At 34.3% G+C, this 27,673-nt stretch overlaps 1 long non-coding RNA gene across 1 annotated transcript; it reads left to right on the top strand.

Annotated features, from left to right (window-relative positions):
* The first annotated feature begins 3,907 nt into the window (after positions 1 to 3,907).
* On the top strand, positions 3,908 to 4,426 carry LOC131647586 (uncharacterized). Its single transcript, XR_009297873.1, has 3 exons — positions 3,908 to 3,989; positions 4,081 to 4,176; positions 4,262 to 4,426. It is a non-coding gene; the product is annotated as an uncharacterized LOC131647586 (long non-coding RNA).
* Positions 4,427 to 27,673: the final 23,247 nt, after the last annotated feature.

The following is a 27,673-nucleotide window of genomic DNA, read 5'->3' as shown; positions in this document are numbered from 1 at the left end:
GTTTAGCCTATGGTCCAACTGTAATTGTGCTTTCTTATAGCGCATACGCTATTAATGGATACACATTTTATACCAAAGAACAGGATGATAAAAGTACTATGCAAAATAGTGGTGTTACCTTGGTAGCTGAAGCAATGCACATATCAAGTGCGAATGACTTAAATCCGAAATTTGCAAATTTGTCATATTTTGGGGTTATCGAGCGTATTTTGGTGTTTGATTACGCGAAGTTTCAGATTCCGGTATTTGGTTGCAAGTGGGTTGAAAATAATAGTGGCATACGAATGGATAAGTCAGGATTTTTGCAAGTGGATCTCAATAGGGTAGGGTACAAAGATGAGCCTTTCATTCTAGCCTCTCAAGCTAAACAAGTGTTCTATGTCAATGATCCGACAAGTACGAAATGGTCTATAGTGCTTTTATCTAACAAAATAGTTGATGAAAACATTGAAGATCAAGGTGATATTGGTGTTGGCATTGAATCTTGTACAAGAAACGATCAAAATGAGAATGAATCTTGTACTAGAAATGATCATAATGAGGGTATTTGGATCAATCCAACCGTCCGCGTTGTTAAGAGACGCGTAGAACACAATCCTACCAAGAAAAGAAAGAGACGTTAGTGATGAAGGTAATAGTATACATATTCCGACTAATTTGTTTTATTCAATTTGTACCGATTGTTTTAATCAATAGTATAGTACTTATTCAATTTTGGTGCATATTCTCGTTCTGTACATAACTTTTGAACCATGTATCCGTTTGTCGACTTCTTTACATGTAACTATACTATTTTGACGATTCCGGAGCTGCTCATGCACTTATCTTTACATTTCGGGACTGTTTTTTTATCGGTTTTGCTTCTGCCCGTAATCAAAAGTCGGGCTTAGGGTCTGAATTTCGGAAAACCGACTTTATTTTTGAGTCCGTGGGGACGTTTTACCATAGCCATGTAAATTTCGTTCAATTCCGACAACTTTCTTTTTTGACGCTTATTTTGATTTGTACCGATTTCGTTTCCGATACACTTGTACATGCATGGTTTGACTTCCATTTTACTTGTATAGATTGTTAGCTTATTAATAGTGTACTAATGTGCTTTAGTTTGTTTGATATAGGTTAAATGGCTCCGGATAGAGATGCTCCACCTGAAAACTCACAAGAAAACTCACAAGAAAGAGATGCTCAAGAAAGAGATGCCACGGATACAAATGCTCCACCTGATACTGAAGCAAAAGAAGTTGCACGAGGCATCACTATTATGAAGGGAATCGTTCGACATAGAGACCAAGGATTAGTATACCGTTTGGATTGGAATTCTGATAAACAAGCAATTGGTCCTAATTCTGCAAAGTTGACCAGCTATATTGGTACACTTGTTCGTATGCATATTCCGGTCTCCACAGCTAAATGGAATCTGAAAAGCGAAGAGTTGGATGCGAAAAAAAAGAGATTTGGGACGAGCTTCAGGTATATATCATATATGGTTAATTGTTGTTATTATCTTGACGATAAATTGTTTAAATTACTTATACTAACACACTATGCGTATGTTTTTTTGCAGAGGACTTTTGAGATACCAGATGATCGTAAACGCTACATACTTAGTTTGGCCGGCAAAAGATATAGAGGGTGGAAAGCCTTTTTGACAAACACCTATCTTAAGGATAAAGATGGAAACTTTCTTGAAGAGGCACCGGGACGGCCAAAAAAGTATGAGATCTTCATTGGTGAAAAAGATTGGGCTGAGTTTGTAAATCAAAGAGATGAAGATTTTCGGAAAAGGAGTGCCACGAATAGTGCGAGAGCATCCAAACCCGCGTATCCATACAAAAAAGGGCGTATGGGATATGCACGCTTAGAGGATAAACTTGTAAGTAAATAGAAATGCATTTTAATTAATTGTCTAAATGTGTTTTATTTGACGATTTTATCATTTGTGTCAATGCATAGTTAGAGGAGTCTAAAAGTGAGGAAACCTCACTTCCTGTACATGTGTTGTGGAGGGAAGCTCGTGTGGGCAAGAGTCAAGCTGTCGATCCCGAAGTTCAGAGAGTTTTTACTGAATGTGTAAGTATAATACTGTGTCTTTAATTAAATCAAATGTTTTTTAATATATAAATGATTTTTTAATGTAAATGAATTACAGGAGACCTTGTCGCAATCGGCATCCACCGGTGAGGGGAGCGTACTTAGTAGAGCACTAGATGCTCCTGAGTATCCCGGTCGGGTGAGGGGTAAGGGTCATGGTGTGACTCCAACCTCTTTTTACAAGAGTCCTAGGAGAAGAAATCCTTCAAATGAAGAAGTGTTGCAAAAGTTGGCGGAATTGCAAGCACAAGTCTCTGAATTGCAAAGAGATAAAGAAGTGTATATGAGAGAAAAGTGCAACACTTCATCGGTGAAAGAAACTAGTGATAAGGCTAGTATCAACTATCAAAGGAAATTTCCCGAGGTAATTATAATTTTTTTTCCTTTTAAATTGTTCTATTTTATTAATGATAATGACTTTATATTTACTATTGGTTTAGGGCATTTCATCTTGCCAACTATACTTATCGGAACCGAATTATCGACTAGTTGGCAAGGGAAAAGTGCACAACACTTTGGGAGATTTATTTCACCATAGACCGCTCCCGGATGGACACCTGAAAGTATCGGTGGATGTTGTAGTAGATCATGATGCGATGCTACCGGTACCTGACATGGTCTCAGAGACGACATTGCTGCGAGATGCAATAGGATCATTTGTTGCATGGCCCTCGGAGCTCATTACCATTAGTGATGAGGTATATTGAAAACGATTATGAATCATTTAGTTTTCGAATGTCAATTCTAAACCGTTTATTAATTATTTTTTACATTTTAATTTTAGACTGCTCCTATAAAACCCACAGTTAAGGGTAAAGGGATTTTACAGGAGGAGGAGTCTGTTGCATCACTAAAAGAGGTACATTTAAAGTGTTAATAATTAATCAGAATCTAAATCTGCATGATTTTATATTTTACCTAACTTATATGATTTTTAGGCATCCGCTCGGGAGTCACAACAAGTGACGCAGCAAGTTCGTACCGTACCACCCACTGGTCCTCCGAAGCCAGCGGGAAAAAAAGGCGGTGCTTTTGTGCCTCGGTACCGGTCGACGCTCGCAACAATGGTTGATATGTCCGATTTGAAGGATGGTGCTTTACGTGAAATCGTTATGGATGAAAGTGTCTTCGGTATTGAATTCAAGTCACTTATCACAATTGATGACTTGGAGGAGATTTTTAAGCATGATTAACTAGGCGTCACTAACAGGCACTCATACATCCGATAATATTCACTCATCCGATATATTATTTAATTAGTCCCACAATATAATTTATTTACACATTTCAATGAAAATAATCTAATGTTTATTATGTTTTTATTTAAGGTTGTTGTATGACAGAGTGTTGCGCGGGACTCCGTTGTCTAACAGATTCCGTTTCGTGTCTTCCGCCCACTGCAGCGGAATGGCAATTGCTTCGGAACCGGAATCAGTTAGACAGCGCTTAGTAGATAGATTCATGTCCACCGGCAATACAGAAAGTCTGCATCTTTGGGCGTATAATACCCGACCAGTAGGGTTAGTTTCTCATTCTTTGTTCATCTAATCTCTGTTTCTTTTGTGTATAGCAAAATTTTCATATAACCTATTGTTTTAATTTATAGAGCACACTGGTTGCTGCTTGCTATCAACCCTATAAGGGAAGTCGTGTATTATCTGAATTTGGTAAATGGTGAATGGACCAATTATCCGGCCATGAAGGACATCGTTGATTTGTAAGTGGGATCGTTCTAAATATATATTCGTGTATATTTATATATTTACTTATTTGTGGGATTGATCTAAACATATGCTTTTATATATTTGTTAATTAGATCAATACAAGTGTTCCGAAGTCAACGGGACGCACAGGTATCCCGAACTAAATCTAACAACATTACTTGGATCCAAGTGCAGGTACATTATTTTTCACAATGTTGCTTATAATATATTTATGCTACTTGATAAAACAAGACAACTATAGAATCTTATTTGTTTTTCTATGTAGTGTCCGCAACAGCGAAACAGTTACGATTGCGGATACTTTGTTTTGAGGTATATGAAAGAAATCCTTCAGGCGAATCAATTAGAGATTCCGCTCACGGTATGAATTTATAACTTAAGATAATTTCATATAATTTATTACATTTAACTAAATATATCATTCATATTATGTTTTTGTTTTGTAGTACCTTGACGAATTCCGTGCTGCTGCGTACCCGAAGCTTAAGTTGGAAGAAATCAAAGAAGATTTGTGTCAATTTTATATTAAGCGCTTTTTCATGTAGGATTTGTGTCGATTTGAACTATAATATTATTGATGTTGTAATGATGTATATATATAATTTTGGATATTATAATGGTATTATATTAGTAATATATATTGTCTTACTGATGGCTGAAATAATATCGTCGAAAATAAATTACAGGTCGAAAATATTACAGGTTGAAAACATATTACATGTCGAAAATATTACAGGTCGACTGGGAGGATTAAATTACAGGCTGCACATTAAAATACCTCATTTAGCAACGAAAGCGCTTTTGAAAAGCGCTCTTAAAGGCCCACCTACTAAAGCGCTTCTTTGTAAAAGCGCTGCCAAAGATTAATAAAAAAGCAAAAAAAAAAAAAAAAAAAAGCAACATACTAAAGCGCTTTTGGAAAAGCGCTCTTATAGGGGGGGCTATCAGAGCGCTTTTTCCAGAAAAAGCGCTCTTAAAGCCCACCCTATAAGAGCGCTTTTCCAAAAGCGCTTTAGTATGTTGCGTTTTTTTTTATTTTTTACTCTCACAGGGGGGCCTATCACAGCGCTTTTTTGGAAAAAGCGCACTTAAAGGGGGGCCTACCAGAGCGCTTTTTCCATAAAAGCGCTCTTAAAGTGGGGCCTACAAGAGCGCTTTTTCCAGAAAAGCGCTCTTATAGGGGGGGCCTACCAGAGCGCTTTCAGAAGCGCTTTTGTTAGCTACGCCAGCGCCACCTTTCACAGCGCTTTTAAGCGCTTTTAAAGGCTATAAAAGCGCTTTTAAAGCCCTTCCTCGTTGTAGTGGTTTGTTAACGTAGCATCTGTTGAAAACTTTCAATCCGCTGCAACAACAAAATGTGAGGCTCCTTCACATCGAAGAAAAGTAGGAGAAGATTTCAACTGAGGTTTTATAGTGTGACAATTTAGAAGCTATCTCATCGAACGCTCTCGTTGATGCTAATTGACACCCGTCAAGAGCTCAATAGATGTCAAAGAGCCATCACACTCTTTAGCGTGACAACAATTTGCCTTCACATTACTGATAAATGCAAATATTTCGTAAAATACATAGGCACTTATTAACTTATTTTACAAGAAATTAATACAAATCACCGACTTATCTATGAAAAGTACTAAAACACCTATTTGGATTTTTGACTTGTATATTTATCAAAAAAGGGTGAAAAGGACTTAAAAACTACCAAACAACACACAAAGACCTTACCTAAACTAACTTTCTAAAAGCAAGACTCGCTAGGCCACATTCATGGGCACACTAAGCGAGCACAAGCGAGAGAAGACTTCATGGCTAAGTAACTTTATGGCGAAGGAAGAATTTGTGTGATAAGCGAAGATAGGCGGTGCGCCTAGTGAGCTAGGGCAGCTAGGGCTAGTTACACAGTGAGTTGACATTTCTTAACCTATAAGAAAGTAGACATGCTAAGCGAGGATGGGCGATGCGCCTAGCGAGCCTACCTTTCTCTAACATATAAATAGAAAGTTCACCTTCTGCTCTCGAGGAGTTTATGTGGAATCAATGGAGTACAAAAAAATAGTAGGTTCACCTTGGTCTCAATAGAAGTATATGAGAGGGAGGTTAAAGGCGGAAGTGTTGCTCATACTGAAACTTGCAAATGGCTCTGCGAATTTGTCTTCTCGGGATTACCTGTACAACTACGATGAGTAAGCATAGCTAGAAATCTCTTTAGTGGGGGTAAACTTAGTAACTACATATTCATGTTTCATTTTATCATGGAATTTTACATAATTTTGCTTTAGCTTTAATATTGACGATTCTTCGTTCTTAATGCTTATTTTAGATTATCTATCTAAAATTTGTTTTTAGGGTTTTGGTTGTTACTAGATCCAAGTCTCCATCTATTGGTGGTTAATACCTTGTCATATGTTTAGGTTTTATATCCGCATAATACTGATAATAAGTAATCCATGTATGTATATCATTGTTGGAACTTACTATTGTTGTATTTAATAATGTGAGACATCGCCTGTTAGGTAATACAACTGATCTCACACCGTTGATTCAGAAATGATATAAGCGATGCACCTAGCGATTTAGGGAGGCTAGGGCTAGTTGTAAGGTATGCTAGCATTTCTTAACCTAGAATAACATAGGCGCGCTACGCGAGAATGGTTGATGCACCTAATGAGCCTACCTTTTCTCTAGCCCATAAATATGAAGTACAACTTCAACTCTCAAGGAGTTTTCGTGGATTTAAGGGAGAACAAAAAAGAAGTAGGTTCACCTTGGTCTCAACAAGAGAATAGGAAAGGGGTATTAAAGGTGGAAGTGTTGCTCGCAGTGACCCTTGTAGATGCCTCTTCGAATTTGTTTTTTTGGGATTACCTGTACACCTGTGATGAGTAAGCGTAGCTAGAAATATCTTTGTCGGTGATATATGTAGTCATTATATATTTATGTTTGATTCAGTTGTGGCGTTTTATGTAATTCAACTTAAGCTTTAATATTGATGATTCTTCATTCTTAATTTTTTTTGGAATATCTATCTAAAATATGTTTTCATGGTTTGACTTGACATACAAAAACTGTTGGCTGTTACCAGATCTAAATCTCCATATATTAGATATTAATGCTTAGACATAAGGCTAGGTTTAATATATGCATAATAATGATAATTGGTAATTCATGTATGTATATCATTATTGGAACTTAATGTTGTTACATTTAATAGTGCGAGACATAAGGTATGAGGTAATATAGCTTATATCACGTTGTTCAGTCAGAAAGGAGATACAATAAGAGCAACATACTATAATATTAATAGGTGAGTACAAGATAATATCAATGACCAATGATTATGCATGAGTTTAATGATGACGAAATATATCCCTAGCAAGTTTTATAAATATTAACATCGAAATCTTCATTTGTTTTCTATCATTTTTCTTTTCTATAACCAAAATTTTTCAACCCTTTACTTAGAATCATAAAAAGTGCTGAATACGTCTTTAAGCACAACTATTCTTTGTGGATACAATAGTATTGCACGTTATTACCTCAAAGCTACACAATAATACTCTGGTGGCAAAGATACCATTCGTATACCACCTGAAGAGCATTTTCCAAGGAGGTCTCCTTCTTCCCAATCATTCGCAAAAGAAACATAAGCTCTAATTCATCCTATAGTTCATTGTACATTGTAACCGAAACCTCTTGACAAAATAAATCATTGAATGACATATCACTAACTCTTTGGGATCATGTGTTGTTAAAAAGAACATCATAAAATGCCTTACTATTCGTTTATGGCATGGGTGTACTTTTACGAGGTGAAACCTCCATTTGATTTTGGGCTCCTAGAGGACACCACGTATCTCACTCTCTGGATATCCAAATTGAATAATATGTTTCCCAACACTGAGAATAGGAAGGTGAGTAAGATCGACTTTATGCACCATGGATTAATATTAACGGAAGGGTAAAATACGATCATATTAAACTGAAGATTGATAAAGATATGAAGGTTATATGAAGAACATATCATCGTAGGTTAACAAAGGGACCGACTAAGTTTGATGCGACAATTTCTAAATCTATCGACGACATAATCAATATGTTGAGTCATCTAGAATCACCTGTTAGTGTCTAGGTTTTTATTATTTATTATTTTTAAGTTATGTAATTTTCTGTGTTAAGTTTAATTAATTGCAATAATTAAAGCAACAAAACATTATCTAATAAATTGTACGGTGTAAATGTCAGAGTAATAATACACATAATATAAAAATAATACAAAAGTAATAATAATGTGTACATAGGTCCCGCCCCGCCTATGTGTGTTGCCTGCAATGCCAAAGTGTAAACCTCACCATAGGGTTTACCAAACCCATGAGGTTATCGATAATGAGTGTTATTATTTGGAGACGCTGCTGGTCATCCATATCATGAGAAGGCAGTGGAGGCAATGGCAGGTCATCAAAAGGTCCAACATTGTCTACATGCTCAATAGGTGTGATAATACGATGATGTGATACAATAAGGTACCACTCCAAGTATCCATCCATACACTGCATAGGGAAATGAACTCTCGTTGCATGATCTCTAATGGCACGGGAAGAGTTGATAACGTTACCGACAAACCATCTATCCATGCCCTCAGATGGAATAGTAGGGACTCGTCATGGGAAGTCCTGAACATACCAAAACTAGCGCATACACCTCTCAAGTAAGGTCTCCTATTGCAGACAACCAGAAAAAAGAGAAGTGTCATCAAACTCTCTATGCAATCTATGGTTTGCATAGGTTGTCCAAATGACATCGTCTATAGTTAGCGCATCAATCCTCCTCATGTACTCCAAAACACCTCCTGGGTTCGCATTCCTGAACTTCCATCTCTTAGAGCGTGTGGAGCTAGTAGTGGTAGGAAATACCCACCTATCATAAATGGAGAGGAAATGCTCGTATATCCAACACTTCACAAGAACATAGGCAAATTAAGAAATGTCATAAATAAGACCTAAGATAATAAGAAAAAAAATGAACTTTTATACCTAAAATAGACTCATATAATCGGAAAGTTTTCTAGTTGAAAGTCGGAGCAGTAACCTCTGTACCAACCGGAGGAGTAACCTCCATATCACCCGTAGAAGGCACCTTTGTATCTGTCTGAGGAGTAACCTCTATATTAGCTGGAGCCTCCATATCAGAATGACGCGGAACCTATATCTCTGCCACCATCTGCCTCTCACTCTGACCCTCTACATCCTCAACAACTAGCTCGTCATTAAGATCTGTAGTCCATCCACCAACTATAGATTCTCTACGTCGGATACTATGGGGTGCACGAAGCTGTTTGGCTTCCATCTGCCTCCTGTGAGTCCTTGACGTCATCTCCCCTCGCACAAGTCCTCGCTGTAGCAGTTGCATATCTATCACCATGCCTAGAAGCAATCGTCTCGTCTGATCCTCTAGTCCTTATTATAAATACACAAAAACAATGAAATTTGAACTTCATATATTTTAAAAAATCGGAAATCATCATGGTTTTCACATATTTTTTTATATATCTGGGTAGCGTAAGCAACATTTTCCACAGTCGATTTTTTTCAAAATCACTGGTATAACTTCATGCAATTTTACCGGTTTTTTCAAAATATCAAGTATATCTGCATGCATTTTTTAATTTTTTCAATTATCCGATAGAAAACATGCATTTTACCTGTTTTTTCAAAATATTTGGTACATAATATGCATATTTAATGGAATTTTTAAAATATCTGGTAAAAATGCACGACACACATGAATTTTTACCGCACATTTCTAAAAAGCTGGTAAAAATGCATGGTGTTTTAAAAAAATTCAGTAAAATTGTATACTTAGTAGTCATGAATTCGGTACTTTGAATGAATTATTCAATATGACTGAGAGCTTTTAAAAAAATTTCGAAATGTTACAATAAGATAGTAAAATGAGTTTTTATTTAAGAATGCTAGTATGGTAAAATCAGAAGAAGGAGGGTGCCATATTAAAGTGTTAGGTGGTTGAAAAAATTCTCCATATTTTCTCATAAGCTTCCGTTTGGGCCTGTTATTGAAATGACCCAAATATATTAATCACAACATTATAGCAACACTTTTATTTCAATATCAATACAATTCAATTATTTAGAAGTTCAAATATTTTGTTCGGAAAAATGTGGGGCCCATATAAATTTGTATTAATAGTCTTTTTTCTTATAAATTAATGATAATAGTTTAATGGTATTAAAAAATATAGATTAAGTGTTACACATTTTATTTAATTTTTTTTACAAAATCAATCTTTTACGACCATCTATAATTATTATTTTAACTTTAATTAATTAATTACGAATATTTTATCTGTCGAACATGTCCGTTTTATTAAAAAACAATTACTGGACAAGTCAAAGTTTTAGACCCACGATCTATTATATTTGCTCTGTCCCGTCCCTATTTTTTTTTACTTTTGGTCCATGTAAATTAGCAAGTTTTTGATTTTCGTCCTCGTAAATTATTTTTTTTGGTTTGAGTCCCTATATCTTACTTTTTGCTTGAGGTTTAGTCCCTAAAGCCAAAATCCGCAGGAAAATCTACAAATTACCTACGGAATTTCCTGTGAAATTTCATGCAGATTTTGATTTTAGGGACTAAAACTAACTCGAAAGTGAAATATAGGGACTCAAACAAAAAAAATAACTTACAGGGATGAAAATAAAAAACTCGCTAACTTGCAGGGACGAAAAGTTCATTTAAACCTAAAATTTATAATTTTTAATCTTAAAAGATACAATTTTTGCAAGTCTACCCCAACCCAATTTATTTTTTTGTGACGAGTAAAAATTTTAAACCCACACTATTAACTATCTTCAATCCACTCTCTATTTTTAGTTACTTTTGCGGAACCAGATTAAATTAGACAGATATGTCTATTTTCTATTCAACTAAAATATAAAATATTATTACATTGTCATTGGATAATAATTAAATTAATATCATTAATTGTTATATGCATAACAATTTAATTTAAATCAATTATATATATATATATATATATATATATATATATATATATATATATATATATATATATATATATATATATATATCAATTTTGAATTAAAATGAAATTTCTTTCCAAGATTAATTTAATATTGTAGATCGATTTGGATTGATTTGATTGGATTAAATACAATTTTGATCAAATGACATTATATATATATATATATATATATATATATATATATATATATATATATATATATATATATATATATATATATATATATATATATATATATATATATATATATATATATATATATATATATATATATATATATATATATATATATATATATATATATATATATATATATATATATATATATATATTACTAAAAATAATATTATAAGTAACATGAAAAAACTATGTCTAAAACATACAAATTTGTATTAAATCATATTAATCTAACATCTATACTTAGAATAAAATATAAAAATATTGAAATTTATATAAACCACTGAGCTCACATTTAAAAAATAAATCGTTAATCTGATATGGTTGTTGTTGCTTACAATACATAATAATGGATATACTAAAACAGCCAAGAAAATTTCATGTTTTCCATATGATCAGTTTGTGTGGTTTTAATTTGGATATGTCGCCGCTAATTTCTCTTTGTCTAAATCTTACCAAAGACGATTTAAATCAACAACATGGAGAAAAAAACAAAATAAATATATCCAAGGTGTGGCTAGTCAATTTAGGTTGATCTTATATTGATATAATTAAGAAACATACCTTTCAGTATGATTTGGTTTGCTGATTATAGTTTTTAACCAATATTATGTGAATTGTTTTGTATCTGTTTGTGATTTAAGATTTTTAAATAGATTGACTACTACTACAATGAATAAAATATCAATACAATCTTGATATGAATATTCCATGACAATAGAATAGAATCAGAGCTTTCATTATCATAATAGACCAAAGAGATAAGATTTATGGTTAATTATGTTTCTCCAGATTTTAGGGGGGAAGGGGGGAATGAATGTACCCTTTCTAAAACATTAGGAGTCAAGTGTGTCCTATATGTACATGCAGTACTTTTTCACATGTCATAATCGATATTCTTAATGCTTAAACTGTGATATCACGGCAATAATGACGTTATTTATAAAATTTAGTTAGCCCTTAATTACTATTGTTTTCCTTCTCTAAACTAAATCTTATATTGAATCTTCTTCTATACTTTAAAACAAATTAAACTTCTTAAAAGGATATATAGCTATCTATTTCTCTGACTTCTTGTGTGACAAGGGTTCCTCTCTTAGGTCACAAATTGTGCATTGCTTATTATTTTAAGACCTTGTTTCCACTATTTTCAACAGTCCTTTAAGAAATCTTCTGAGATTGACTTTGAAAGTGAGCTTTTTTTTAGATTAGTTTGGTTATTATTATTATTGTTATTTAATTATTTACTTATTTATTTATTTATTTTATACAAAAATTACTATAAATAATAAATAGTAAAAGATATAACATTTCATTGACAGCAATAAGATAAACTAATTTAAAATAGATAGAAGTTCCTTCATTTCCAAATTTGAAGTAAGGACAGTATCCTCACTATTAGTCTCTCGAGTTCTAGCATATTAGACAACAGGCCGGCCCTTGGCCTGGGCAAATAGGCCCACAGCCCAAGGCCTCAAAAATTTGGAGGCCTCAATTTTAGAAGGTGTAGTAAACAAATTATAATACAGAAATTATAAAATATATAACTCTTAGCGAAAATGTTAAACATCATGTTACATATAGCCCAGCGGCCAAGCCATTTATTTAAAATCTTAGTGTCACTGGTTCCAACCTTAGAGTCTGTTCTACATTTTCAATTATTAAAATTTTACCTAAACACTCTAAGGCAATGTCAATTCTTATTTCAATGCATTTTTATCTTTTAATTAATATAATACATTGCTAATTCATTCATGTATATGTTTATGGTACGCTTTCTGGTATATGGAAGAAAGGATGTGATAAATTTATTTGGAAATTAATTATTCTGCCCTCTCTATCTATGCCAATAATTATGGTTCATTTAGAAAATAATAGAGAGGTAAAGTATCATTTTAAAAAGATATAATTTTTGTGACTATTAGTATTTTTCAAATTTTAATTATAAAATAATTTGTATATAATTAATTAAAATTTATAATCAAATTTTATTTTTGATGATTATTTATTGTGACCCTTATAATTTTATTTTAATTTATTTTAGTCTAAATTTTAAAGATTATTTAGATGTTAAAATTAAATATTTAAAAAATTATCATTAATTAACTCATTTATTATCACTTGTGATTTGATTTATTATTTTTATGATCATAGAAATAAACTTCTTATCAATTAGATAAACCTACGTATTAGGGCCAGAATATGATTTACGTCTACTCCTACATTTTCTAGTCATATGACTTGGTTTTCTACAATTAAAGCAAGAGACTACTTATCTGCATTGAAATTCTTCTCATAGTTAAAAATAACCAATACTTCGAATTTTTGATCTTATCTCCGAGAGTTTTCTTCATTTTAGAGGCGAGTAAAATTTTAATTTTTTTTGTTAGGGGTCCTTTTATTTGTTTGCCCTGGGCCTCTAAAAAGTCGGGACCGGCCCTGTTAGACAACATCTAAAAAAATTAATTAATAGATGATTGAGTTGGAAACACCAGTTAGACCTGAAGCTTGTTACTCTTCCTTGTTGCATTAGGTTTTTCGACTCTTTTTTCTCTACTTTCCTTCTTCTTTGTTTTTAGTCTTTCGTGGCGTACTTTTTAACTCAACCTTTACCTCAGAAACAACAACAAATTTCTTCTTGAATTTCACCTTTAGAGGGAACTCAGTGGTCCTCTATTACTCTTCTGATGGGGGCTCTATGACACTTCTTGTCGTGTTTAGGGATGGAAAAAAAACTGTACGTGACAATTTTTTTTGTTAAAGTATGAGCAAATTGTATGGATCTTGTGAGATAATAACTTTTTGTGTCTTTAAAAGAAGCTGAACATCTTATTTTTCAAAACAACATTTTTAGAAAAAATGTTATCCATGGATATCTGTAAATATCCACGGATATCTTAAAATCCCGGATTACCCGCTTAACGGATATCCGCACGGATATGGGGCAGATATGGATATCATATTTATCAAATGGGGCGCGAGTATGGGTATTGAGGTACCCATAGGGTACGGGTACAAACACGAGTATTCGCACCCATACGGGTTTGGGCTCGGGTATGTTGATTTTTTCAAACCGCGGTTTGGGGACGTGTATTGTAGTACCCTGCCAAAACCCTGTCCATTGCCATCCATATTTGAGATTTTTCCTTTGATATTACTTTGGCTTTTTAGGGGAGCAAAACTTTGAGGTATTTCAGCGTCCTCTGGCATGTTAATACTCTTCAGGGATTCCCAAGCCTCTATGTAGTTTGCTTCCATGCCTATCATCGCCAGTCCTTAGTTTCCATTCTTCATCATCTCGTCCATTTCATATTGTTCGCAAGATGATTTTGTCTTGAATTGGGATGGATATTCACTTCCCTCATCATCGGTGTCTTGTTGTTGGTCTTTTTCAATTTATGCATCTTCCTCCTCTTACGCTACTTCAATAGGTACATGTACAAGAACAAATTGTGTCTCATTGTTTGTAGGTTCATATTCATTTTCCTTTTTCAGTCTAGTCTTTTTGGCTTCATCTTCATCCTTGTTTTCATCTTGTTCTTTGTCATCGGATTTCTCAATTAGTTCATCAATTGCAAGCTTTTCCTCATTCTTTATGAATCCTTCCTCTACAATGATTTCTTCATGAATGACTTTCTCTTATGCCTCTTCTATTGGTTCATTCATATCAAACAGTTTGGTTACCTTTGGCTTTGCTACCTTGCTCTTTTTGGATGTACTTTTCTCTTTCTTTGTAACCGTTTTGGTTTTATTATTTAATTTGGATGATTCTTTTGGAGACACGTCAGATGTCTCCTCAGGCACAACATCTCTCATCAAGAAAGAGACCTTCTTCTTCTCAGGCATTTTCACTTCTTTTTGCAATTGTAGAAAGGGATAGTTTTTTGTGTAGAATGTGTGTAATTGGTGCATGATTTTTTAGGTGTGTTGTATGTGAGTTGTTGTGTATGATAGTGGGTGTTATAAAATGGGTCCAAAATGAAGAATTCAAAATATTTTGTAATGAGAATGGTATTCGACACACCTTTTCCACACCACAAACTCCATAACAAAACGGCGGTAGTAAAGAGGAAATATATTTATATAGCAGAGCTTGCAAGGATGTGGCTTAATGAGACACATTTTCCTAAATACTTGTGGGTAGATGTTGTGAGCACCGTTTGCTATGTCATGAATTATGTCTTGATAAGAATAATTCTAAAGCAGACACCTTATGAAATATACGAGGGATGAAAGCAAAAAATCTCTCAGTTACATGTCTTTGGTTGAAAACTCTTTATCCTTAAGAACAAGAAAGATGACCTTGGAAAATTGACGCAAAAGGCGAAGAAGACATATTTATAGGATATTCCACTTATAGAAAATCTTTTTGAGTCTTTAATAAAAATATCTCGGACAACCAAAGAATCAGTTCATGTTGCCTTTGGTGAATCTAAATAGAAGTAGAAGTTGTTGATTGTGCAGGTATTCTGGAAAAGACAAATTTGGAGGAAAATCAAGAATCGGACCAAGATAAAAATGAAATTTAAATCACAGAGGAATAATTGGTACAAGATCAAATCTCATTCACTCCACTAGAACATCCATATTTCCCAAAGGGATGAAGACTGAGAAAACACCATCGTATTCAGAATGTCATTGGAGATATCTCCAAGGAGGTCACTACTCGACAGTCCCTCAATAAGGTATGTAACTTTGTAGTTTTTTTTTTTGCAAATTGAACCAACAGGAATCAACAAAGCTATATTCGATGAACATTGGTCTCTTGCTATGCAAGAAGAGTTAAATTAATTTGAACGAAACAAAGTTTGGGAGCTCATTTCCAAAGCTTAAGTTAATTTAGTGATTGGTATCTATCTATGCAACAGGAAGGAATAGATTTCGATGAAACCTATGCTCCTATAGTTAGCTACGAAGCTATAAGGATGTTATTACGTTTCTTATGCATCATGAATTTCAAATCAATGTAAAAATTACTTTTTTAAATGGATACATCAAAGAGGAGGTATATGTTGATCATCCTCCAAGTTTTACCAACCCAACTTTTCCATACCATGTTTTCAAGCTTAAGAAAATCCTATATAGACTAAAACAAGCCCATATGGCTTGGTATGATCATCTAAGAACGTTCTTGTTTGAAAATATATTACAATGAGGATCTTTTTATTAAGAAAATCAAACATGACATCTTACTAGTTCAAATTTATGTTGATGATGTTATCTTTCGTGCAACTAACAAATCCTTGTGCAAAGAATTTTCTGAAATCACGCAGAATAAGTTCGAAATGTCAATGATGGAAAAACTCAAATATTTCCTAGGACTTTAAATCCATCAAAATAAGGTAGTAAATTTCATTAATAAAGCAATATATTGTAAAGAACTATTAAAAAGATTTGACAAGTAGAAGTCCAAGATAGTAGCAACCCAAATGTCAACCTCGTGAAATCTTGACAAGGATGTAGATGGAAAACTAGTTGAAGAAAGCAAATATCAAGGTGTGATAGGCTCTATTCTCTATCTAACTGCATCACATGTTGATATAATGTTTGATGTATGTATGTGTGCACGCTTTCAAGCATCTCTAAAAGAGTCACATGTCAACATAATCAAACGCATCATGATATATCTATTTGGCACATAACAAATGGGTTTATGGTAACCCGAAGGAGTGGATTATGACTTAGTTGGGTACTCTAGCTCCAATTTTGCTGGGTGTAGATTGGATAGTAAAAGAACTAGTGGTACATGTCACTTACTTGGGAACTCACTTTTCTCATAGCATTGCAAGAAAGTGTTGCATTATGCACAACTGAGACAAAATACATTGTTACAGGTAGTTGTTGTTGTGCTTAACTCATTTGGATGAAACAATAACTCAGTAACTATGATGTAAATATTGGAGTTGTCCCAATAAGACATGACAACACTAGCCCCATAAACCTCACAAAAAATCGACACTTCCCTCTTGGGCTAAAAAAATTGAAGTTAGGAACCTCATTATTAGAGACCATGTTGAAAAAGGGGAATGTGTACTTGAATTTTTAACTTCTTCTAATCAAAATTGCATATATTTTTACAAAACCTATTCCTAAAGAAATATTCTTTTAATAAGAACAAAATTTGGAATACTATACATATCATGTATGGATTAAAATGCCAACAAGTTTTTCTCAAATTGATGGCATGTGTTCTATGTGCTTATATGTTTGTAAATCTTACTACTTGCAATGCATAGTTTATCCACATATTTTGTTTTTGACAAAGGGGGAGAAGTATACTCTCAAGGGGAGTAGAGTATACTCTCTACTTAATTGAGAGGGATTTTGACCACTCCAACACATATTTATTTCTTTTACCACCTCCATGAGAGACGTGTTGTCATCATCAAAAAGGGGAGAATGTGGATCTATGTTCTTGCAGGTATAAAGATAAAAATCCTGCAAAAGATCCATCCAAATTTTTATGACGACAATGATGATCAAAGTCGGTGGTAACATCTTTCAACTCTTTGATGATGGTGATCTAACCAAAGAAACATCCCATGCCTAAAAACAGAAAGAGACTCAAGATTAAAGTGCTTATATGGCCGATGTATCTGGAAAAAGTCTTGGAAGCTGCGGAGTACCAAAAGAGAGAAAGTGTGAAAGCTCGTCAAGTCATGTATGTCTGAGTTAACCAAGTTTTGTAAATGTAAGGAAATAACTTCTAAGTATTAAAGCAACTTACACACACACACATACATACACACACACCTTTAAAATATATTTTTTAACATTTTAATCTTGAAAATTGTTTTAAGAGCCAAGCCAAGTGATTAAGAAGTTGCCCAATCTCTTTCCAAAGCTTTTTTGAAATAACCAATCGATTGGATACTTAAGCCAATCAATTGGAAAAATATTTATGAGCCAACCAATAGATTGGAGCATTATGCCAATCAATTGAAGAGAGCCCAAATGATTAATTAAACTATTAAGAAAATATTTTAAGAGACTACTAACACTATTTTAAGCTTAATTGATATATATCTATAATTAATCACAAATTTTAAATACCACACTTTACCCCCTCTTGTGCTTTAAGTCATTTGTCCAACATAATCTTCCCAATGATTGGGCCTCCCATGGCCTTTCCTAGTTATATGAGGTTGTCTTCCAGATAGTCCAAGCTCGGGAGACATTTCATTAGCAGGAGTCATGGAATGAATCCTTCCGACCACACACTATGATGAGCATAAAGATTCCTCCGCCACAACTTGATCAAGAGAACCTTAAACTTTTGTTTGAACTGAGATACAAAGGTTGGGTGTAGATGGACCAACCGAAGACCCTTAATTAGAACTTTTCCATTATGTGAAATATTAGTGGCCCGTGCAAGTGAAGGGATATCCCTAAGAGTTCTCTTCATTTGAAACATCGTTTGGTGATATTTCATCTATTATACAAACTAGAAAATGAACATGTTGAAGATAGAGTCACAAAAGCATTAAAGAAAAGAATAAATTTCCTATGTTTCTAGCCAAAGATGCATTATATGAATCATTTCTTTTGTAGTGGCTTCCACTAACAAGTGGGTTTTTATGTATCATTTCTGTTATTTCTTTAGCTCCTTCTCAGAAGGAGAAACATTGTCAATGAAACCCAAACCTTCAAAGAAGGATACCAGTTTCCTCTCCAAGTATGTATTTTCTTAGGAAAAGTCGTCCAAATTGTAGAAGTAATATTCAACATCCTTTAAAAAATGGGTTTGGCGCCAGAACTTAGAGAATTTACTCAAACATCATAAAGGAGACTCAAAATCTATGTCAATATGTTAACACGAGCAAAATTTGTAAGGGGAGGAAGTAATTATGTAATACTGGTCCTTTAAGTTCTTCACATTATTAAAATCAACCCCAAATATCTTGCTATCTTGCCTTAGGGAGCTCAGATCTTGACCCCTACCAAGTTTATGGATATGCGTCGAGTTTTAAAGAGATGATAAATGAGCTCTAAGGTTGGTAGGTTTCTCCTATACTCACATCAATGTTGGAAGACTTTAATGTAAGGAAAACTCACCGGGTGTAGTTATGAATGAGCAATTGCTAGGTGATTTAGAATGCCCATTTCAAAGTCGTTAAAAGAACAAATGAAACCAATTAAAGAAAACATGAATACATGTTGAGGAATGACACTCCCATCATACTTGTTGCATATTCTCTTATTCTCTTCACTAGAAATCTGCCCTTATATGGCGAAGAACCCACCTCGATAAAGGAATGACCCATACCACCTTTGTTGGTGAAAAAGAAAACAATATCTTATGTTTTTTGATCTACCCATATGGTTAAGTTATCTTATACCACGTTCCTGACTCCTGGAGAAGAGTTTTCCATTTTGAAAGGGTTGCCAACATCTATAAACAAAAGACCATAAGCAAAAGCACGAGGTCTATATGAATTTAATCTTTTCATCCTTGTTAAAGGCCATCTGTGGCAAAGGATTTTGCCAAGTGCGAGACAAGAACGACCAAAGGTCCAATCATCTTTTCAAAGTAAATATTTCCACCTAATGTTCCACCATTGATGGCGATTCCATCCTTCAACCTTTTTTAATTATCTTCTCTAGAAACCCTAGTAAAGCAAATATATATAGAATGAAAGAAAGGTTTTTAAGGTGTTACCTTGGAAAATTTGAACTTGATGACTCACACGATGTATGCTTCTCCATAAAAGGTGGCACAAGTGTGTCAAAATGATGACCAATAAAAAGATATTCAAAAGAAAGACTTTAAAGACTCACAAGTTCCAAAAAGGGAGATGGTAACCCTAAGACTCCTCATGAATCCTCTAACAGAGACAATCGTACAATCCACAATAATTGATGTTAGGAAATGCAAAATGCACCAATAATTATCGAGATCTTGCCTGAGACTGTTCGGAACACTAGAATAGCCTAGTGTAAGAAGACATCATTGTTGTAAGAAATATTGTCACGCTTTGAGACTCCTCTGTGAAACTTTGCTAGTCGGGAGGGAGACATTTAATGTGACTATTCCCAATGCTATAAATTTCCCATTAAAACTTTTCCACTTCCTTCTAATAGATGCTAGATTGAAAGCTCTCGTTACAAGTATGAGAAAGTGCTTGAGATAAATTGTTTTTGGCCACTCACAAGGCTCGTGATGAAAAGTCCAATAACAAGTTGTTTACCAGTAATATCTGACGAACAACCGCTAGTCTTCCAAAGTGTTTAAACAATCTGGTTACTCACAGGATCGAATAGATTGATCCTATGACATTGTCGAATAGTGCTTTAGTGATTTGATTCATATTCAATAATCTCTATAGTTTGCAAAAATATACAACTTGCTAATATAAATTGCAATGAGTAAACAACTTTCGTATTTATTTTTAATACATTGTCGTATTTGTGTTTCAGAGCTGGATCATCTCCTACTTCTCCCGCATCCACGGCTTCCACATCGATCCTGAGTATTTGGACGCCATGCCCAGGGCCGCCAGATACGCTCTCCAGAGGGGGAACGATGCGGTGGGACCATACCGCTTGTACCTGGACCGCACGATGCACGACGACGTCACCTGGAGGCCGTTCGCCGACTATGCTCAGGTTGTCCCCTTCGACGGGGTTGCTCTATATTCAGGCTGGTTGGCATGCGGGACCGGCATCATTGTCCGGTATCTCCCGGAGCAGTGCATGCGGCAGTTTGGGTTCGTGCAGATCATACCCAGGTCACCCTTCGAGGCTGCTCCTGACACAGTGACCAGAGTGCAGCTCACTGCCATATGGGAGGAGTGGCAGCATCATGTGGTACCGGAGGAGTACCGTCGCATGCGGGTCACCCAGGACTGGCACAGTGTGGAGGGGTACGTCACATGGTTCTACCGGGTGTCCCATCCTCTCTTGAGACCTGACGTTCCCGGCGCTCCTAGGCCAGCACACGAGGAGATCCTGGAGAACCGGCAGGCGGAGGATGACCACGCCATTGATCTCCTTCCGATCTGCCAGCGGATAGCGATGCTTGGGCGGGACGCGTTGGATCGAGGTGTCATTCATCAGGGCGGACCAGAGGCAGTCGCCGTGATGGAGATCATCGTCGCTGATGCGGGCCGTGCGGCGGGGTACAGGCGGCAGAGGAGGGCCCAGGGTGAGCGGGTTAGGCACACCCAGTAGTGGTGGGTGGGGTTTATTCATTTTTTGATTTTGGATTGTATATTTAGCACACTATTTTTATTTATTTCGGTTTGTATATAATATTTTCATATTAGTATTTTTTTTTTGTTTATTTATCATATTAGTGTTTTCAGTCTATCTATTGTTTATTTTATTTGCCGGTACCGTTTAATTAAAATGCGGTTGCGTTTAAGAAAAAACATTAAAAAAAAAACACAGTTTCTGCATAATTCGGAAATGAACTTCCGAATTCACCCCCATGAGTGTTTTCGGATGTTCATCTCCGAACGCACCCCCCATGAGGTGTTTTCGGAGATGAACTTCCGAATTCAAGGAAATTTTTTATAAAAAAAAACGCTTCGGAAGTTCATTTCCGAAGCAGAGGTAGTTTGGGAATTTCGCTGGGGGTGACCCCCACCCATAGGGAGGTGGGTAAAGAAATTTTCTTTAAAAAAATGAATATGCTAAAAACATCCCACATATATATAGTTTTCAATTTGATCAATGTGTAGTTTTTATTTGGATATTACGACAAATTTCTAGTAGCACTCTCATTCTACTTGTCTAAATCTTACCAAAAACGATTCTGCTATTAAAAACTATATTTAAGTCAACATCATGGAGAAAAAACAAAATAAATATATCCATTGGGAGGTTAGTTAAATTCAGGTTGATCTTATATTAATATAATTAAGAGGCATACCTTTATGTATGATTTAGTTTTGTTATCGAATTATTTTGTATCTGTTTGTGATTTTCGATTATTAAATAGATTGACTTCAACTAAAACGAATAAACATTAATAAAATCTTGATATGAAAGAATCAGTTAGACTATTCCATGACGATAAAACGAATAAACATTAATACAATATTGATATGAAAGAATCTATTAGACTATCCCATGACGATAGAATTAGAGCTTTCATTATCATACTAGACAAATGAGATAAGATTTATGGTTAATTATGTTTCTCCATATTTTAGGGGGGAAGGGGGAGTGAATGTACCCTTTCTTAAACATTAGGAGTCAAGTGATATGCTATTATACATGAGTACTTTTTCACATGTCACAACCGATATTTCAAAATAAGTAAAAAATAACCTCTTTTTTTGCTTAATCAAAATTCATGAGTTTTGAGCTAGAGATTCAATGAGTAAGACAAAACTAAAGAAAGAATCATAAGATAAACGGAAGATGTAACAACCAAAAAAATAAAATATAGAAGTGAATAAGAATATGAAGTAAATTTTCTTACACGTTTTCATTTTTACTCACTTCTTTTTCTAAATGTATGAGATCGTTATATAAGAGAGAAATAGTAAATAATGAGTTGTAGTAAATAAATATTGAAGGAAATAAAAGTTTTTTTAGGTGTTAATTAGCGATAAACTTATGACTCATACAATGTAGGTTCTGCTAGAAGAGGTGACACAAATGTGTTACAATTAGAGTCAATCAAACAAGTAATACACCCGTGTGTCTGCACGGATAAAAATTATTTAATAGTGTAAAATTATACTGTAAATTGAGAGTTAGGTTTATGTATGTTTAACAGCTTAGAGCATAAATATCGGTAGTTTTTTAACGTTTCCACACGGTTTACTAAAACACTGTGTCAGAAACAAATGGATAATTAGGTGGAAAATGGGTTCTTTAGTTTGGGCTCGTTCTTTACTGCAGGAGCGTTTCTTTTCCTTCTTTCCATTCATTATGTGCTATATCTAATTATATAATATTAAAATGGGGTATATTACATGATTTTGTTGGACCAATTTTAAAGTTTTTGATGAGTTACATGAATATTTGAAAAATATAGCTGAGTTGTTTAAATGAGTTAGAAATGACATATAACATAAAAAATTGAGTGGGACTCATTTAAAGAACTCAAGTGACTATAATGGATGTGGATGCTCTTAGAATTTAATTGATTGTGTCCTATGACACTTCATAAAATATTTCATTAACATTTTCAACATTAAAGACATGCGCAAATGAGTGATAAGTCAACACCTATTAAATAATAAATTATTTTGAGAGTAAGAATGAATCGGATTTTCAATCATATTACAATGAAAAAATTGCAATACATATTAATATTAAAAATATTTCATCATTGAAAGGATCAATTTATGTATGTTTTTTTTTTTGTCTAGATCTAACTGATTGTATCTAGTGTTAATTTATCAAGTGCAAATTAACATTTATTCATATTTTGTTGCTTGGATATAACTTGTTGTGTCCCATAACATTAAAGACAAGTGCAAAGTTATAATGAGAAAGATGTAATATGATTTTGAGATAGATATTGTAAAAATCATAACAAAGCTAAATAATGATCTTATGTAGCAATGAATATATATAGAATTGTCATTCATTTGTGTATTTATATAGAATTGTTAATAAAAATAAAATAGGTATCGTGTTGATAGTGCCTTGTAATAAAAATAAACAATTTGACATTTGAAAATAAGAATTTTGTGTCTCAAATAAAGACAATTGTTAATTAAAATAAAATAGATATTTTGCTGATAATGTCCCGTGAGAAAAAAAAATTGACATTTGAAAATAAGAATTTTGTGTCTCAAATAAAGACAATTGTTAGCTAAAATGAAAAATGTATTTTGTTGATAGTGGTCCGTCAGTAAAGTAGAAATCTGAAAATAATTTTTTAAATAATTATGAATAATTTTTTAATAATCATAAAATAATTATGTTTTCGGTTGAGTGAATTTTTACGTGTTCCTTTTCGTTCCATTAAGAAATATTCAATTTATTAATTTATTTATGTTTAGAAAAATAAAGAGGAAAAAAGAAAATTGAGGGGGGAAATTAAAATGAAAGTGAAAATATTGGAAAGAGAACATGTGAAGTAAATGTGAGACAAAGGAAAATCCGATGGTCAATACACATGTCACTTGGGCATTTGTTTGAAATGTTGGAATATTGGCTTGATTATGAAAAGACAAAACAACCCTTTTTGCTTTGTAAATTTTGAAAGAGTGAAGGACATTTTTGGTAGAATGGTAGTATTTTTCATTAATGGCTAGATAGTAGAAGATATTCATGAAGATGGAAGAAATTGAAAACATGTAAAAAAGGCTCTCAAGGTTCACGAATGATGAAATGGAAGATGGTAATCCTATGACTCCTCGTTTATCCTCCAATAAAAACAATTGTATGATCTACATTAGTAGATGCTTGGAAACGTGAATTGCCCCACCAATAATTGTGATTTTGCCTCGAACTGTTCCAAACACTCTAATACCTTAGTACAGGAAGGCATAATTGCTTCCAGACATATAGGGCTATACGTTAAGACTCCCCTGTGAAATGTTGCTAGAAATGAGAAAGATATTTAATGGACTTAAATGTTATAATTCCCCATCAAAACTCTTCCATTTCCTTCTACTAGAAGCCAAATTGATGACACGCATGACAAGTCCTCATTCTACGAGTAGGAGTAAGGCTTGGGAAATTGTTCTAGGTCGCATATAAGGACGTGATGAAAGGTCCAATAACAAGCATCGCATGGAAAGATATGTGAAATAGATGATACCTCACCCTAGATGAGGACACATGATTCCGGCCTCTAGTACTACATTCCCATTGTTGGATCTAATAGAAAGGCAAACTACGCGAGGTCTTGGATCTCACAAAAACGGTTTTAACAGCTCACATTATATATAGCTCAACACACACCATTTCAGATATTCTCTGATTCACACCTTCAAAAAACTTTCTAATTCATTTTTTAACTTGAATGTTAAAGTGCTAATCTTGAAGGTCTAATCTCACTCTATCGTACTTGGAGTTCACTCTGTCGCACGAGAACTCCTTTCCATTCGAGCTCCACCTTTCTTGTTCTAGTTTGAAACATTGTCTTGAGCTATGAGAGTGAGTATTGAAGTTTTATTTGTGTTGTTGAATTTAATTTAGATTCTCACATTGCTTTAGTTCTCAGACTATTGAATGTATAAATGTGTCAATCATCCTCTATTTTTAAAGTTAGTTTTTGAGAATGAGTTTTAATCACATTTAATAAAATCAACTATCTACCCAATACTAAAATGTTGCCCAAACTTACTATATTACCCTTACATTAAATTTTTCTTACACTAACAAAAGGCTATCTAAGTAATTAACAAAATAAAAATTGCTATGTGCCAATTGTATGCTTCTCATTGGTTTATTCTAAAAAGTTATGTACTAACCTTTGCACACATCTTTACAAACTTCTCTCTCTCATTTTGAAATGCTTTTCCCTCTTTCGTCTCTCTCTTTCTCTCCTTCACTCTTCTCTCTCCTCAAACCCTAAAAATGTCCAGAAAAAAGCCACACTCTCATACCCCCCGTCGCCTACCCATATCCCGTCAGAACTCCTCTCCCCTATCTTCTTCCTCCTTACTTTCGTTATCTCTCTCTAATCTTCTCTTCTTCTCTTTTCCCTAAAACCCTAGAATCACAAAAAAACAAACCCTAAACTCCACTCTCTATTCTGACTCAGATCTAGAAACATGGAAGAAGGATGTCATTCCTCTCGCCGTCGCCACCATCGTGTATTCTGTCATCGTCTCATCGTTCCACCACCAATGGTTTTGCCGCCGTCATCTCTTCTCGCCACCACCACTGTTTTTGGCCCCGTCATCTCTTCTCTTCGAATGTGTATCTCCTTGCCGACAAAAGATTTTCTTTTCATTGTTTTGAAATGTAACAGATTTTCTTTTTAGTGTTTTCGTTTGTTGGTTTTACTAGATCCATGTTTCACTGAGTTTAATTTATTATTTCCCCTCTCACATTTTATTGCACTTTGTTTTGAAAATATTTAGGGTTTTCGAAAATCTTATGGAAATGAACTAGGTGCACAATTGAAGAGATATACCATGGATTAGAGATCGAAGAGATAAAGAGTTCACTGCTAAATGGAAGGTTTTGTCTTAGTTCCTCTCTCAGTACAAGCTCACGGATAGAAAATATGGATGATGGTCTCTTAGCTTTAACTTGATCTGGTTCCTTTTAGATTAACTTCACCTTTCTTCTTCTAACATATGGTTTTCTCTCTTGATAAGCCTGTTATGTTTTTATTAACTTTAGCTTTCTATCTCGCAGCAAAACCTCAGCCATTCTCAAGGTATTATCTGAAGGATAGAAAAACACTTAGAAAGGGGGGGATTGAATAAGTGTGACTTTAAATCTTGGACGATAAAAATAAATTGCACAATTATTTTTATCCTGGTTCGCTGTTAACGAAGCTACTCCAGTCCACCCCCGCAGAGATGATTTACCTCAACCTGAGGATTTAATCCACTAATCGCACGGATTACAATGGTTTTCCACTTAGTCCGCAACTAAGTCTTCCAGAGTCTTCTGATCACACACTGATCACTCCAGGAACAACTGCTTAGATACCCTCTAAGACTTTTCTAGAGTCTACTGATCAACACGATCACTCTAGGCTTAGTTCACTCCTAAGACTTCCCTAGAGTATTCTGATCAACACGATCACTCTAGTTCCTTACAACTTAATGTAATCAATCTAAGAGTATTACAAATGCTTCTTAAAAGCGATAATCACAACTGTGATATTTCTCTTAATCGTTTAAGCTTAATCTCACTAATATATTACAACAGCAATGTAGTGAGTTGATGAAGATTCTGAGCTTTGATTTGAACAGCGTTTCAGCAAGTTTGATATAAGTTGTTTTGGTGCAGAATCGTTAACCTTGCTTCTCATCAGAACTTCATATTTATAGGCGTTGAGAAGATGACCGTTGAATGCATTTAATGCTTTGCGTGTTCCGTACAGCATCGCATTTAATGTTATACGCTTTTGTCAACTACCTCGAGCCTTGTTCACGCTGTGTCTACTGACGTTGCCTTTAGTAGCTTTAACGTTCCTTTTGTCAGTCAGCGTAGTCTGCCACGTGTACTTCCTTCTGATCTGATGTTTGTGAATACGACGTTTGAATATCATCAGAGTCAAAACAGCTTGGTGCATAGCATCTTCTGATCTTCTGATCTTGAAGTGCTTCTGTTGCATGATACCATCTTCTGATCTTCAGTGCTTCTGATCTCTTGTTCTTCTGATGCTTCCATAGACCCATGTTCTGATTCTGCTTCGACCATCTTCTGATGTCTTGCCAGACCATGTTCTGATGTTGCATGCTGAACCATTTGAGACACAACTTCTGAGCGCTGAATTATGCGTACTCTTTATATATATTTCCTGAAAGGGAAATTGCATTGGATTAGAGTACCATATTATCTTAAGCAAAATTCATATTATTGTTATCATCAAAACTAAGATAATTGATAAGAACAAATCTTGTTCTAACAATCTCCCCCTTTTTGATGATGACAAAAACATATATAAATGATATGAATTTGCGATCAGAAAGAGTAGACGGCAAAAGACAAATTACACAGCTATAGCATAAGCATATGAATATGTC

Source organism: Vicia villosa, linkage group LG2 (genome assembly GCF_029867415.1).
Source record: "Vicia villosa cultivar HV-30 ecotype Madison, WI linkage group LG2, Vvil1.0, whole genome shotgun sequence".
NCBI lineage: Eukaryota > Viridiplantae > Streptophyta > Magnoliopsida > Fabales > Fabaceae > Vicia > Vicia villosa.
Note: the sequence above shows the minus strand (reverse complement) of the source record. Positions and strands in the feature narration are given on the sequence as shown.